A 17,392-nucleotide genomic window follows, 5' to 3' on the forward strand; every position below is an offset into this window, starting at 1 on the left:
TAGCAGGCAAGGTGTGAGTTGTGCATGGTGGCTGAGACGCAAAGCTTCGCCTGCAGATGACAAAGAATCGTCGCAGCACAAAGCAACTTCATCTTCTGTTACAAATTCAGAGAATGAACTACATTAATCTGTAGCGTAACAGGCCACGTGAATTTCAAAATACTAAGAAGAAAGATGTGTACTCATAAAGGTGTCCTGTTGGCAACCTGCAGGAACATCTTGTTGTTACCCAGTACTGTATTTCCTCACAGATGAGACCATTTTTGGACGTCCGCTGTAGAAGCTCATTCACTACAACACACAGGGAAATCAAAAATCTAATATCATATGCGTTGTGCACATAATCTGCATCTCCTGGTATAGTGGTTAACTTTTTTACCTTCAGATCATGGCGTCCGTGTTTGGATTCCCGAGAAGATTGCACATTTGATCTGCTCTGGGGCAATATGTTGTGTCGTCGTCATCATTTCAGTATGATCGAGAAGCAAGTCGCAGAATTGGTGCCAAATAAAAATCTTGCTCTATACAGCGGAACTACCCTAGATGGCGACTCCTGGCCAATATTGCTACAGATTCGTTTCATTTCATTTCTACACTATATACCTGCGGACTGTTTGCGCTCAGAATTTACGCCCATAACGAGTTACGCTGCATGAGAATAATTAATTGATTAGTGGGGATGTTAACAGTAGGGTGCATCAGCGATGTGATGTGTTTCTAAAACGACTATTCTCTCCCTCTCTCTCACTCTCTCTCTCTCTCCCTCTCTCTCTCTCTCTCTCTCTCTCTCTCTCTCACACACACACACACACACACACACACAAAACACACACACAATCACTATCTCAAGTTCTCATGCATGTGGTGCGGTGCACGTAGGTATTACCATGGGCAGGTACAGTGTTTAAGAAGTACAGTGTCTTAAGATGTATCTCGATAGCGATCAGATTGCCAGAGACTAGTAAAATTAGCCACATTCCCCACTATCAATTCCTCCTTAGGAAATCCTACAACAGAACGCATCGTGTAACGAGATCCGACCACAAAAGAACAACCTTTGTTCTTGTTACTTTCAATGACTAGCCTAAGAGAAGATTTACTGCCTCACAATTACTTTTCACTTCTGTCTGAAATGAGACTTCCATTCGACAATGCGCCTTCGACGTCTTTGCCATCAATACTTAGCAAAACTTAACAAAGACCGAATTGATACTATGAGAGTAAAATAAACCAAGCATCCCAAATAAGTGGCCAATTGTAACAAAAAATTTCGGCTCAGAGCGAAATACAATACAAGTGAACGTACGAAACTATTAACGCAGTTGAACAGACATAATTGTTTCATTTGCGAAATAGATGGGCGCTCTGGGGTTATTTACTTCACATAATCAACAGGACGTTTAACCAGAGTATGGAATGATCAGGAGAATAAATGTAGACTCCTACAATAACATAATAATACCTAATAGTAGAGATGCCGGTATTCGAATGTTTTTCATTAAACTGAATTAATTTAATGAGCTTTGGGAAGATTCATTTCCACTCACAAAAGGGTACACAAAAATTTATTAATTTACGAGAGTGGTGAACCCCGTTTTGGAAACGTTTGTAAACCTTTCATGACATACTATGACCCTGATTTCTTTGGTCTGAATTTCCCCTTTCTAAACGAAATCTGACCCATTAGTGAACAACAACGCTATCGAACTGACTTTTATCTTATATATTGTACTGACCAGGAACTTTCTCATTGCTGAACAGAAGAATGAAAGGCGGAATTAGCATAAGTTAAGCCAAGATAACTTGTAACCTTCACTTCTCTTGCAAGTTTCATGTAGTTACTCCCTATACGTCTTGTTGAATCCCTCCTTGTAGGAGGAATCTGTGCCACGCACGCACAGTATCCTACAACACGTAATAAATTGAAAATGAGCTTGCATTGTAGCTAAATATAGACGTCTTCGTTACTACAGACATGTGGCTTGAAGTTCCACTGCGACACACACTAGCCTTGTTAGCTGTAAACTTCACTGAAAAATAAAATAATCTCTCTTCTGAAGGCATATTTTTCACTTCCACTTGAAGAATACTGAAGCTACCGAGCGAGGTGGCGCAGTGGTTAGCACCCTGGACTCGCATTCTGGAGGACGACGGTTCAATCCCGCGTCCGGCCATCCTGATTTAGGTTTTCCGTGATTTCCCTAAATCGCTCCCGGCAAATGACTGGATGGTTCCTTTCAAAGGGCACGGCCGACTTCCTTCCCCATCCACCCCTAATCCGATGAGACCGATGACCTCGCTGTCTGGTCTCCTCCCCCAAAAACCAACCAACCTATACTGAAGCTAAATCTAATTCTCTCGTCAACGAAGTTTCTGCAGGAGCACATTTGAGGATTTAAGCACAAATCAGGGAAGTGTAAAAGGACTTCAAGAGCAGCATATTACGTCGAAACCGAACAAACATTTATATATTATGCAGAGAAGGAATACAAAATCTCATTCCTTGCATACAAGAACATAGAAGAACCATTCAGTGGACAACGTGACTTTTTCACCACACATTACAAAAGTCAGAAAGGTAGTCCTACGTTCATAGTAACGCCCATAATATTATTTAGAAAGTGGAAAAGCAGTGGGATAAACTACTTGCACACTCACGTGATTGAATGCCAGTTTCGGCTTCAGCAGGAAGGCCATGCCACCAACTACCAATCACATTGCTTTCAACGCACGTAACGAAAAGGGAGAAAGCAAAAGAGGAGGAATATATACTGTAGTAGGATTTTAATGGTGCAGTCACTGTTTCGAATTTACAAGTAACGTATATTTTCTTTTGTTTTATTAAAAATTCGATAACTATTAACAAATATAAAAGTTAATTAACACATATGTAAAAATAACTTTTAAAGTAAAAGTAACGTCATTGATTTTTTGGTTACTATAAATATGAAAATGTGGATAATCGCTATTTACTTCAGAAATGTGAAACATCAAACAAAAAATAAAGCACTTTTTATTTCTAGAGATTGTACAGCATTACTGACGTCCGTACTTTTCTATTCATTGAAAAAAAAAAACGAATTTCACATGTCTGTATAAAATTTTAGTTTATTTAATTCATGTTGTTGTTGTTGTGGTCTTCAGTCCTGAGACTGGTTTGATGCAGCGCTCCATGCTAATCTATCCTGTGCAAGCTCCTTCATCTCCCAGTACCTACTGCAACCTACATCCTTCTGAATCTGCTTAGTGTATTCATCTCCTGGTCTCCCACTACGAGTTTTACCCTCCACGCTGCCCTCTAATGCTAAATTTGTGATCCCTTGATGCCTCAGGACATATCCTACAAACCGATCCCTTCTTCTAGTCAAGTTGTCCCACAAACTTCTCTTCTCCCCAGTCCTTTTCAATACCTCCTCATTAGTTACGTGATCTACCCACCTAATCTTCAACATTCTTCTGTAGCACCGCATTTCGAAAGCTTCTATTCTCTTCTTGTCCAAACTATTTATTGTCCATGTTTCACTTCCATACATGACTACATTCCATTCAAATACTTTCAGAAACGACTTCCTGACACTTAAATCTATAGTCGATGTCAACAAATTTCTCTTCTTCAGAAACGCTTTCCTTGCCATTGCCAGTCTACATTTAATATCCTCTCTACTTCGACCATCATCAGTTATTTTGTTCCCCAAATAGCAGAACTCCTTTACTACTTTAGGTGTCTCATTTCCTAATCTAATTCCCTCAGCATCACCCGACTCAATTCGACTACATTCCAGTATCCTTGTTTTGCTTTTATTGATGTTCATCTTATATCCTCCTTTCAAGACACTGTCCATTCCATTCAACTGCTCTTCCAAGTCCTTAGCTATCTCTGACAGAATTACAATGTCATCGGCTAACCTCAAAGTTTTTATTTCTTCTCCCTGGATTTTAATACCTACTCCAAATTTATCCTTTGTTTCCTTTACTGCTTGCTCAATATACAGATTGAATAACATCAGGGAGAGGCTACAACCCTGTCTCACTCCATTCCCAACCACTGCTTCCCTTTCATGTCCCTCGACTCTTATAACTGCCATCTGGTTTCTGTACAAATTGTAAATAGCCTTTCACTCCCTGTATTTTACCCCTGCCGGCTTTAGAATTTGAAAGAGAGTATTCCAGTCAACATTGTCAAAAGCTTTCTCTAAGTCTACAAATGCTAGAAACGTAGGTTTGCCTTTCCTTAATCTTTCATCTACGATAAGTCGTAAGGTCCGTATTGCCTCACGTGTTCCAACATTTCTACGGAAATGTGAAACATCAAAATTTAATTCATAGGGAATTAAAATAAAAGAAAAAACTAAATACAGCTAGCGAGATTCCAACAACGGGCTTTAGGATTAAAATCCTGTTATACTATGCTTTTACTCACGTATGAGTACTTTAATAACGTAATAGTGCTGTATAGTTGACAGAACTTCTAACCTTAATAAGGGAATTTTTAAAATTTTTAATGAGACCAAAAGCATACTGCTTTAAGAAATTAACATCCAGGCATTAATCTCCACATGCTACAAGTAAGAATGAAATTGAAGGCGGCCACATGGTAATGTCTCCTTCTAGAAATATGGCCGAAGGCCAAAAACTGTACCTCAACAAAAACTCCACGTGGAATTTGATGTCAGTGACATCCATCGAGATTGTGAATAAGTTCAGTTATATGAAAAATGAAGAATCTAAGTAGATAATTTTTGTTCTAAGAAAACGTACAGGACCGAGATATGAAACGGGAATCCTGCCTTTTGCGGCAGTAGCGACTGAGTTTTGCAACTACGATTCACGACCTTTCGTCACAGCTGCACTTCTGCTGTTATCCTTAACCTACTTTCCAAATTTAACAGAGAAACTTTTCATACCTTGTTCGATTAGCTGCCCCGAAACACAGAATACTGCGGTCTAGTGCGAGTCTAATTTTCCCCTTTCTTTATTGACACATTAACATCAGACTAGCCTGTCATATCCAATATGGCACACAAGGCTATGTATTAGTACTGCACTGCACTGTCTTGCATAGCTCTTTGGACTAAGTGGTAGCTGGACACATGACACATCTCACGAACTCCTTCGTTGCAGTGATCTATCGGACACATTGTAGAGAGAGTTTGCTTTTATAGCAGTTGAACATCGGTGTTCTGTGATTCATATATGCTTGTTTACTATGCTGGTTCTGGTGGGCTGTGCGGTAACCTATTGCCAGTCGCAATACTGCGTGTACTTTATGCTGTAGAATGCTCACTTACGGGCCCATATCACTAAAGTCGATATGCAGTAGAATTTTGGAACGTGTATTGTGTTTCGAACATTATGAATTACCTCGAATAGTCAACATGGATTTAGAAAACACCGTTCTTGTGAAATACAATTATCTCATTACTCACATGAAGCGTTGAGTACTACTGACAAGGGACTTCAAATTGATTCCGTATGTCTAGAGTTTCAGAAGGTTTTTGACACTGTACCACAGAAGCGGCTTGTAGTGAAATTCCGTGCTTATGGAATATTCGCATTCGTAAAATTGTTTTCGGCTGAGAAAAAAAATGCTGTGCATTACTTTCTGGGGAAGCCTTGTATATAAACGATTTAGGAGCAGACGTTTTAGGTTGTTTGCAGATGATGATGTCGTTTGTTGATTAGTAAAGTCATTAGAAGATCAAAACAAATTTCAAAACAGATTTAGAAAAGTCATCTGTACGGTGCAAAAATTGACATTCGATGATAAGTGTGAAGACATCCACATGAGGGCTAAAAGGAATCCGTTAAACTTCGGTTACACGATAATCAACCAAAGGGGGGGTTTTATTGGTAGGACCCATAGAAAATATAACCGATCTACCAAAGAGACTGCCTACACTTCTCTTGTCCGTCCTCTTTTAAAATAATGCTGCGCGTTGTAGGATCGTTATCAGATAGGATTGAAGGAGTACAACGAAAAAGTTCAAAGAAGGACAGCACTTTTTATATTATCGTGAAACAGGGAGGAGAGTGTCACTGAAATTTTACAGGATTTGCCGTGGACATCAGTAGTTGAAAGGAGTGATTTTTTGCGGCAGAATCACCACTTTAGTCCTCCGAATTCGAAAATATTTTGTCGACGCTCAGCTACATAAATGGTTCAAATGGCTCTGAGCACTATGGGACTTAACTGCTGTGGTCATCAGTCCCCTAGAACTTATAACTACTTAAACCTAACTAACCTAAGGACATCACACACACCCATGCCCGAGGCAGGATTCGAACCTGCGACCGTAGAGGTCACGTGGTTCCAGACTGTAGCTCCTAGAACCGCACGGCCACTCCGGCCGGCCAGTTACATAAGGAGAAACGATTATCAATAAAATAAGGAAAAACAGAGCTCCCACGAAAAGATATAGGTGTTCGTTTTTTCCTCGCTCTGTACGATATTAGCATAATGGAGAATTATTGTGAAGGTGGTTCGATGAATCCTATGTCAGTCACTTAAATGTGATTTGCAAATTTCCATGTAGATGTAGATGTAGAAAAATCTCTACCGGTATTAGATTTAAGCGATGCATTACAGTTTCATTTTGTGGCCTTTACTGGATACATTTATTTTTCGTATGTTGCCGCTATACGGGGTGAGTCATTAACTATTGCCACCAAAAATAACTCCAAAAGTATGATAGGAGCTGAAACGTTTGTGGGACAAAAGTTGCAAGGGGCAACGAGGGGCATAATACGACGTTGGTTTTTTGTTGATAGGTGGGGTCCCTTCAGAGATATGAAGGTCCACTGTTTTTTATATTTTTTATTTTTTACATGGGATGCTATAGTTTAGTACTTATTTTCTGATATCTGCTATCGAGACGTCTACAGTGATGTGTAGCAGTAAGGTCTTTGAAGGTCAACGACGGTCACAAGCATTGCAGCACTGTATTGATACCAATGGTCGTCACTTTCAACAACTTCTGTAAGTGGGCGTTCATGCCACCTTCTTGACCTTCGCTGACCTTCAAACACCTTACTGTTACACATCATTGGATTCGTCTCGATAGCGCTATCAGAAAATAAGTAGCATACTATCGCATCCTGTTTAAAAAACAAAGTTGACCATATCTCTCACGCGACCCCAACTATCAACAAAAAACCAACGTCATATTAAGGCCAGCGTTGCCCGATGCAACATTTGTCCCACAAACATTTCAGCTGCTATCATACTTTCGGAGTTACTCTAGGTAGCAATAGTTAGTGAATCACTCTGTATAGTGTAATCTTTCACTTTTCTTTCTCATGGCGATTGAAAAACAAGCTTCCTTTTTGTGGGTGGGTTTGACTCGTTTTCCCAGGTGAGCCTGGATATCCACTTACAGTCAGCACCTCCCTCATTGTAAAACGCTGTAAGTTTAGAAGGGAACCATTAGTATTATAAATGAGCCACTGGATGTCAAGCCGAAACAAGTAAGGAAGTTTTGCAGCCTATACCGCAGTTTATGGCACAACACTAACGAATAAAGTTTGAGAAGATTGTGACAGTGACTAGAAGTTATCACCATGTACACACCATATTTTTGACAAGCCATTTCCACAACGAAAACATGTATCACTCATTACTGGTTTGAGAACCAGACCTAGATACCCTTGTAGACTGCACCAGTGTTAAGCCTTTTTAAAAGGAAACATGAGTTTTAGTTTCCATTAAAACATAAGACGTGTTTGTAGTTGATTACGACCAAGAAGTACTTGATGTTGTCAATTATCGTCATTGAATCATCAAGAGAGATGATTTTCGATGTTTGGGCATCATACTAAGGTGACTCACATTTCATTGAAAGTATACGATTTTATCGGGCGTTGTGCCACTAATTCTATGCAATAATTTGTCATGATATGGAACCACTTGCTACCCATCTGCCACTACATGGCAGCGCCAATTTTGCCAACACACGATGTTGTTGCGATAACATGATTGAGAATTTCTTTGAGGTATGAAGGGCGTCGTACTCTGTCACTGCAAAGGCTGGCTAGAGCAGCTGTTTTTAAAATAATTGAAAATCCACGATCGCTTTAATATCGTTTACTAGATGACCGGTTTTAGCACACTGAAGGTGCCATCATCGGATCTGTGAAGCTATAACATAACAGGTTTGAGGGAGGGGTTACATGAGTTAACTATGTACATTACAATTATTACAGAACAACATACCTGAAACGTGGATTAACATTTATAAAACCATTTGGACATCATGGCCCATGAGGCAGACCATCTGATAAACACTGCCACAACTAATAAAAAACAATAATAAAAACTGCTATCATGGTCGTTCTTTCCATAAAATATAAAACTGAAGTCACCAGATGGAACTACCACTGCTCGCCTAACACCGGTCGGCATCATCACTGCCCTATTCGGTGCAGGTCCGCCTGCTGTGATTCTAGCGGTTCACAACCGGCCACCAGATAACGCTGTCCAAACAGCGCACACACAGACCTACGGTATAACCACTCATTACCACTAAAACACAACTTTACTATAACTGCTTCCCACATACCCATGCAAAGCCCACATTTGCGCATACATTTCCTGTACATACTACACTCCTGGAAATGGAAAAAAGAACACATTGACACCAGTGTGTCAGACCCACCATACTTGCTCCGGACACTGCGAGAGGGCTGTACAAGCAATGATCACACGCACGGCACAGCGGACACACAAGGAGCCGCGGTGTTGTCCGTCGAATGGCGCTAGCTGCGCAGCATTTGTGCACCGCCGCCGTCAGTGTCAGCCAGTTTGCCGTGGCATACGGAGCTCCATCGCAGTCTTTAACACTGGTAGCATGCCGCGACAGCGTGGACGTGAACCGTATGTGCAGTTGACGGACTTTGAGCGAGGGCGTATAGTGGGCATGCGGGAGGCCGGGTGGACGTACCGCCGAATTGCTCAACATGTGGGGCGTGAGGTCTCCACAGTACATCGATGTTGTCGCCAGTGGTCGGCGGAAGGTGCACGTGCCCGTCGACCTGGGACCGGACCGCAGCGACGCACGGATGCACGCCAAGACCGTAGGATCCAACGCAGTGCCGTAGGGGACCGCACCGCCACTTCCCAGCAAATTAGGGACACTGTTGCTCCTGGGGTATCGGCGAGGACCATTCGCAACCGTCTCCATGAAGCTGGGCTACGGTCCCGCACACCGTTAGGCCGTCCTCCGCTCACGCCCCAACATCGTGCAGCCCGCCTCCAGTGGTGTCGCGACAGGCGTGAATGGAGGGACGAATGGAGACGTGTCGTCTTCAGCGATGAGAGTCGCTTCTGCCTTGGTGCCAATGATGGTCGTATGCGTGTTTGGCGCCGTGCAGGTGAGCGCCACAATCAGGACTGCATACGACCGAGGCAGACAGGGCCAACACCCGGCTTCGTGGTGTGGGGAGCGATCTCCTACACTGGCCGTACACGACTGGTGATCGTCGAGGGGACACTGAATAGTGCACGGTACGTCCAAACCGTCATCGAACCCATCGTTCTACCATTCCTAGACCGGCAAGGGAACTTGCTGTTCCAACAGGACAATGCACGTCCGCATGTATCCCGTGCCGCCCAACGTGCTCTAGAAGGTGTAAGTCAACTACCCTGGCCAGCAAGATCTCCGGATCTGTCCCCCATTGAGCATGTTTGGGACTGGATGAAGCGTCGTCTCACGCGGTCTGCACGTCCAGCACGAACGCTGGTCCAACTGAGGCGCCAGGTGGAAATGGCATGGCAAGCCGTTCCACAGGACTACATCCAGCATCTCTACGATCGTCTCCATGGGAGAATAGCAGCCTGCATTGCTGCGAAAGGTGGATATACACTGTACTAGTGCCGACATTGTGCATGCTCTGTTGCCTGTGTCTATGTGCCTGTGGTTCTGTCAGTGTGATCATGTGATGTATCTGACCCCAGGAATGTGTCAATAAAGTTTCCCCTTCCTGGGACAATGAATTCACGGTGTTCTTATTTCAATTTCCAGGAGTGTACATCTCTCTCTTCCCCTCCATCCATGAATTCACCCTCCGTCCTCCACACAATACGCAAACGATTTCATATTATGTTTACTCGTTGTTATCTCTCTCTATTTGGAATGAAGAAAAAGGTCAAATGTTTAGCGAAATGATTCGTCTAAAAGGAAGAAGAAAAATTGATTATAGGAACGTTTGACGTCCCTTTGAATAATGGTCAAAATCAATTACAGGAATTAAGATTCCGATACGTTAGTAGTGTAAAGAGATCACTTTGTGTAATGTTACGGGACAAACATCCTCCTGTAATGTTTAAGATTTTAGAATTGTAAGTTGAACGTTAAACTTTAAATTATCAGTCGACAACCAGTCTGCACTGCGTAATTTCGAGGATCATTTAAAGGCGCGGAAATATTTCTTTCTTTTACACGAATCACGTTTCCCTAATGTATTTAGTTTTTTACCTAAGACAAACCATTTTTAAAATCATCTAACGGATGAAGATCTTTTTTTTTCTTTTTTCTTTTTTACTGCTGGAGTCGGGTTATCTAGCTGTTGTACGGCTATCAATAGTCCATCACCACAAGAAAAATAACCTTATGGTAAGGGTAAGAAATATAGTAAACAATAGTGAAGTGTGGTGGCTGATCTTGTATGTGTGTGTTTCTACGTTCTTTTAAACTGTTGTGGATCGTCATACTTTACATCAGGGTTTACTGCTTGATTTTGATGCCTACTAAACTACAGCAATGTTTGTTTACATTCCGGAACATGCCATATGACAGTATGACAATGTTACGCGTTTGGTCAAGAATCAGCCGCGTCACCATACACATAGGCTGTACCGACGCCGGCGAAAAAGTACCCTGGAGGCCACGTCGCACAGCGAACTACTGTGTGGGTATAGTACTTATTTGTACTGAATCCTGAACTCACGCAGAGCAGGTCGTACCACGTATTTTCGTTCTTGCTATCCCTTGTACGGGCAACGGCCTTGCCGCAGTGGGTACACCGGTTCCCGTGAGAATAACGAAGTTAAGCGCTGTCGGGCGTGGTCAGCACTTGGATGGTTGACCATCCAGGCCGCCATGCGCTGTTGCCATTTTTCGGGGTGCACTCAGCCTCGTGATGCCAATTGAAGAGCTACTCGACCGAATAGTAGCGGCTTCGGTCAAGAATACCATCATAACGGCCAGGAGAGCGGTGTGCTGGCCTCACGCCCCTCCTACCCGCATCCTCCACTGAGGATGACACGGCGGTCGGATGGTCCCGGTACGCCACTCGTGGCTTGAAGACGGAGTGATATTCCTCGTAGGAGACGTGCTCGTTCGTTACAGTAATTTCACTTAGTTCGTTACTACTTGAGGCATGTGTTCTGTTCAGGAGAAGTCCTTTTAAAATAATAGCCATTTAACTGTTACTATTAGATGCATCCATCTGTACTGTCCTACCCAAACACTTTACCAATATGTTTTTCTCGTTACTATTATCCAAGGGTTTAAATTTTAGAACCAATATCATTCAACAGGTTAGAGACACGGATTCTTTACGAGTGAAACGGTGTATCTGATACTTCGTAGATACACTGTAGCCCAACAAACAAAACTAATATTAACTGAGAAGTCACAACGTGCTCTACCAAAGTATTTGATAGTCATACTCCATATTAGTATTGTATAAAAATAAAGAAAACTTCTTAAAATCAATAATTAAGCAGAAGACCCTTTAACAGTTTTTTACGGATACAGGTATGAAGTTTTCCTTTACTAGTGCAAAGGTATATCCATGAGACCCTGTGTCCTCAAACCTTTATCATTAAAAAATACTAAATAACATAACAAAATCATATAAACGGCAAACATAATAGACAATCATATAAATGTACATAATATTTCAGACACCACACGGCTGTTCTGCAAAGCACACTCCACAGTAATTTAATGGCTGAGGCATGTCGGTACTTTATATTTTATGCTGTCTTAGTCTGTAATACAAGAACTCTGTGAACTTCCCCATGCCACCTCACGTTACCAGTTTAATGACTTCAGATGAACCCACAAATCTGGGCAACATTTTGCTGGTAATTTTATCAAAGCCTAACTCAAAGACCAAAAATTCCCGATTAAAACCTCGCCTTCAGTTGTTACCCTCGTGGGCCGTCTACCCTGTTTATACCTCTCAGCCTGTCTACGACGTACTGTAATATGAAACTTCCTGGCAGATTAAAACTGTGTGCCGGACCGAGAATCGAACTCGGGACTTTTGCCTTTCGCAGGCAAGTGCTCTACCATCTGAGCTACCCAAGCACGACTCACGCCCCGCACTCACAGCTTTACTTCTGCCAGTACCTAGTCTCCTACCTTTCAAACTTTACAGAGGCTCTCCTGCGAACCTTGCCGAACTAGAACTCCTGAATGAAAGGACATTGAGGAGACATGGCTTTGCCACAGGCTGTGGCACAGTGGAAAATTAGCAAGAGACTGGAACAAATCTACAATAGTCCTAATCGATAAAAAAGGTAATACTAAAGACATAAAGAATTATGGCCCTATTAGCCTCCTGTCCCACCTGTACAAAGTTTCTACTAGAATTTTAACTACCAGACAGGGCTACAATTGACGTCGCCCGATCCATTGAGAACGCTGTGTTTAGTACAACTGATGATTTGTTCACTCTACACGAATCGATTAGCAGGACAAATGAGTATCATCTAACTTTTTGCCTTGCTTTCTTTGATTCGATCAGTCAACCAGCGATGCATGAGGCACTAACAGGCCAACCGAGTCAGTGCTTGTATCCAAGCCGCAGAGAATTCGGTGTCATCCTGATACCGATATGTGACCTCATATCAGCAAATTATTTGTAAATCTCATTCCATTTTTTTAATCACTCAAACAGCATCACATATCCCCTCAACCCCAGAAGTGCCATTTCGTTTCATTCTCCTCTTCAGGGTGCTCCACTATTTCAGCTTGTCACCTAAACAGCAATCTTCTCCTATCACTCAAATGCTCGAATCAACAGCTTCTCTCACGAGAACTGCTGGTGCTCATTCCACTGACCCCTGTAGAATCAGCTGTCACAGAAAATGAAAGTTACCCTCATCCGTCTGTGGGGAAGGGTAGCTGCTGCTTCCCAACTATTGGTTTGTCCATACACCACAATGAAACTCCCTGAAAATATAAACAATTATCCACAAGTATCTTTATTCGAAACGAACATTCATAAAAATCTAACACACTGTGATGAGAACGGTTACAAGACTTTCTAAGGTGGGCAGGTCAGCATGTTGTTAAGTTTGTTCTGACTAGGCTGCAGAAATTTCGCTGGTAAGGCCTTACTCATCCACCATGCATTCCTGATCTCTCCCTTCGAAATCTATAGTTTTAGGGAATTGGTCGTCACTTTGCTTCGGACGAAGAGGTGCAGTTCTGGGTACAATCATGTTTCCGCAGGCCCCCGCGGGGTAAATCTACTAATAGTACCATTATTTTCGAAATAATAAAGTTTATTAATATTTTCCATTTCTCTCGTTTTCATTTAACTGCCCCTTATAGTTGTAATGAACATCACATAAACTGAAATGATGCCATTTATTCCTTACCTACGCGTTTCAAATTGACTCCCTTTTTTCATTATCCAACTATTTTCACCTCAGTAACGATTTATTCAATGGTGTCTTAATATTGTCGTCAACGTTCCGAAAATGTTACGGAGTTCTGAATTCCACTATTGACTGTTGTGTTAGTCGACGAACTGTGTTCATTGAAAAGAAAAAGGTAAATCAATAATTAATGTAGCATAGGAAAATAATGTTAGCAGAATACTAAATGCGAGATTAGGGTAGTTAATCTGAAAAAAAAGGAAGCCAATGGATTTCATCAAAATATTAAGACATCAGCTCGAAAGGAAAGAGGTGGAAGGAGAACCATTCTGAATAAAAATAAAATGTGGAACACTATGAAAATAAGATAAAAAGATAGGAAAGATAGTTAACGAAGACATATAGAGAAAGTAAAATAAACACCACAGAACTAAAGATAAAAGGTCAGAAATCATTACCTACTTCAGTCCACTGTTAAGTCATCGAACATGTAACAGATTTCACCAGGAGGACTTTTAAGTCAAAGATTTAAATACAGGGTGATTCAGCTGCCCCTAAAGATGTAGCATTATACAACCTGGAATGTTACATCTGGCATTCAAAAACCTCACGTGATATTTTCTTATTCTCTCTCACGCTACGCGCGAACAATTAAAAAAAAAAGACCTTTTTTGTAGGAAATTTAATGTAGACAAATTTCGTTCTATAATACACTTTCGCTAGTGCCCGTAGTTTTCGAATTCTTCAAGAAAAACGTATAAAAATGACATTTCTAGTATGTTGTTCACAGCACTCCCTCTTACCACTGTACAAAGATCTGCGGCTGCACGAATTATTTACCACATTCGAACTTTACCTTTTTTACTACTCACCGGCTTAGTTAAGTACTTACAAATTGTAAAACTGACGCTTTTGTAAAACTGACCTACCAGCATGAAGTAAACAGTTAAATCGTTGTATTCGTCAAGTGTTCTGACTAAGAAGCTGCTGTGCTAGCAAGGGTTAAGTCTGGATCGACTCGTCAACGTTATTAGATTTACCCTAACGTTTACAAAAGCCTTTTCTTTCATTACCCTCAAGCGCACGTAGAAATTAATAATGTTGGCGAAATGGAAGAGTAATGGAAAAACTGGCAGAAGCCTACCTCGGGGCAGATCACTTTGGATTCTGGAGAAATTTAGGAATACAGAAGGCAGTACTGACTCTACGAATTGTCTTAGAATACAGGTTAAGTAAAGGCAAACCTATGTTTATAGCGTTTATATACTTAGAGAAAGTAATGATAATGTTACCTGGAATACTGCCTTTGAAATTCTGAAGGTGTCAGGGGTAAATACAAGGCGCAAAAGAATGTTTACCACTTGTAGAGAAACCAGACGTCAGATGTAAGAGTCGAGGAGCAGAAAACGGGAGCAGTAGTTGACAAGGGAATGAGACGGGTTTGTAGCCTATCCCCGATGTTATTAGATCTGTACAATGAGCAAGCAATAAAGGAAACCAAAGCAAAATTTTGATTTGGAATTAAAGTTTATGGGGAAAGAAATAAAAACATTGTGATTTTGTCAGAAACAGCAAAGGACTTGGGAGAGCAACTGAAGGGAATGAACAGTGTCTTGAAAGGAGAATATAACGAACGTCAACAAAAGCGAAACAAGGATAATATAATGCAGCCGAATTAAATCAGATGATTCTGAGGGAATTAGATTAGGAAACGAGACTCTGGAAGTAGTAGATTAGTTCGGTTACTTTGGCAACAAAATAACTAATAATGGAAGAGGTAGGCAGTATGTAATATGTAGACTGGTAATGGCTAGAAAAGTGTTTTCATAGAAGAGAAACTTGTTAATATCGAATACAGATTAAGTGTCAGGAAGTCTTTTTTGAAAGTATTTGTATGCTATGTAGCCATGTACGAAAGGTAAACACGGACGACTAGCAGTTTAGGCAAGACGAGAATAAAAGCTTTAGAAATGTAATGATACAGAAAGAATACTGAAGATAGGATGGGTAGATCACGTGTTTAATGACGAGCTACAGAATAAAATTGGAAGCAAAAGAAATTTGTGGCACAAGCTGACCAGAAGAAAAGATCGGCTGGTAGGATATATTCTGAGATATCATTTATCACCAATTTCGTACCGCGCGGGGCAGTCGCACGGTCTTAGGCGCTTTGTCACGGTCAGTGCCGCTCCTCCCGTCGGAGGTTCGAGTCCTCCCTCGGGCATGGGTGTGTGTTACCCATAGCGTAAGTTAGTTTAAATTAGCCTAAGTAAAGTGTAGGCTTAGGGACCGATGAGCGAACTAGTTTGGTCCAATAAGACATTACCACAAATTTCCAAATTTCCAATCAATTTAGTATTTGAGGGAAGTGTGTGATGGCGAGGGGGGCAAAATTGTAGAGGGGGGGGGACAAGAGATGAATACAATAAGAAGAATCAGAAGGATGTAAGATGCAGAAGGTCTTCGGAGATACAGAGGCTTGTACAGGATACAGTAGCGTAGAGAACTGCATCAAACCAATCTTCTGGCTGATGAGCACAACAAAAACAACGAAATACACGACTACGCTGGTAACGTAATTGCTCAAACAAAAGAAAACAAGAAAGGTCAAATATCAGGAACAGCTCGTGAAGTCGTAAATGATTGTATAGTGGTAAGGGGGAACGTCACGAACAACATATCACGAGCAATGTGCTGGAAATCCTAATAGGCGAGGACTAAAGGATTAAGGCAACTTTTGCATATTTTTCTTAAACAAATCAAAAACCGTAACCTCCAGCAAAGACGTACCACAGTATAAATTTTAACTACATTAAAATTCCCTCAAAAAGTCCTGCACATTATTTTCTGTAGGAACTGTATTTAGTTCGCGGGTAGCGAGAGAGAGGGTATGAAAATCACGTGATGTGTTTATGGAGGCCAGTAATAACTTTGCAGATTACATAAAACGACATCGTTTGCAACAATCGAATCACGATGTATACGTACATAGTAGTTAAGCTGTAATAGATAGGTATAAGGACGTGAGTGATATGAAACGTTTACTGGTGTTACGCGGCTGCCAGTCCCACTATTACTCATGGCAGATTCTGACACAGTAAGAGGCAAATATGTGGTGTATCATCTCAGTACGCTATCATTGATGTTATTATGCTGTATGTTGGAGCGCTACAGAGACATCAAGAAAATATTCCCGTGTAAGATAACTCCTAAGCAGCTCAATCAGAAAGTAATACCTACTATTTTTTTAAATTTTTATTTCAGAATAAAAGTAAACGTCGTGTACGTAGGATAACACCTACAACATTTGAAACTGATTTATCAATTTTCAGTATAATCTTCTTCTTTGCAGCTGTTTTCTACCTTGAAACGAGCGTTTGCGTGCCTGTGCCATAAAGATAACTGACGTGTTTCTTCAGCCACTAGCACACGGAACATTTCAAATTAATGCCCCATAAGAGCTACTCTGAGTAGGCTCAAGAGATGGAAGTCTGATTGTGCAACATATTTGTTGGAATTGTTTTTCTTGTCTCTTTGTTCTAATCTGTCAATATTTTCGGTACCCTTCGTGCACAGACATTGGCGAAATCTATTTTGTCAATAATTGCTATCACACTGCTTGCCCGATGGATGTGAAGCAAACTGTGTTTGCCCTTCAGACTATCTATAGCGCCGAAAACCTAGCCTAATGGCAATGACGTCTGACGTAGCTCTTCGACGCACCTTCCTTAGCCTTTCTTGGACGTTTCACATTCGTCAGTAAGGAATTCGATCACACAGCAC

Source organism: Schistocerca cancellata, chromosome 5, assembly GCF_023864275.1.
Source record: "Schistocerca cancellata isolate TAMUIC-IGC-003103 chromosome 5, iqSchCanc2.1, whole genome shotgun sequence".
Lineage (NCBI taxonomy): Eukaryota > Metazoa > Arthropoda > Insecta > Orthoptera > Acrididae > Schistocerca > Schistocerca cancellata.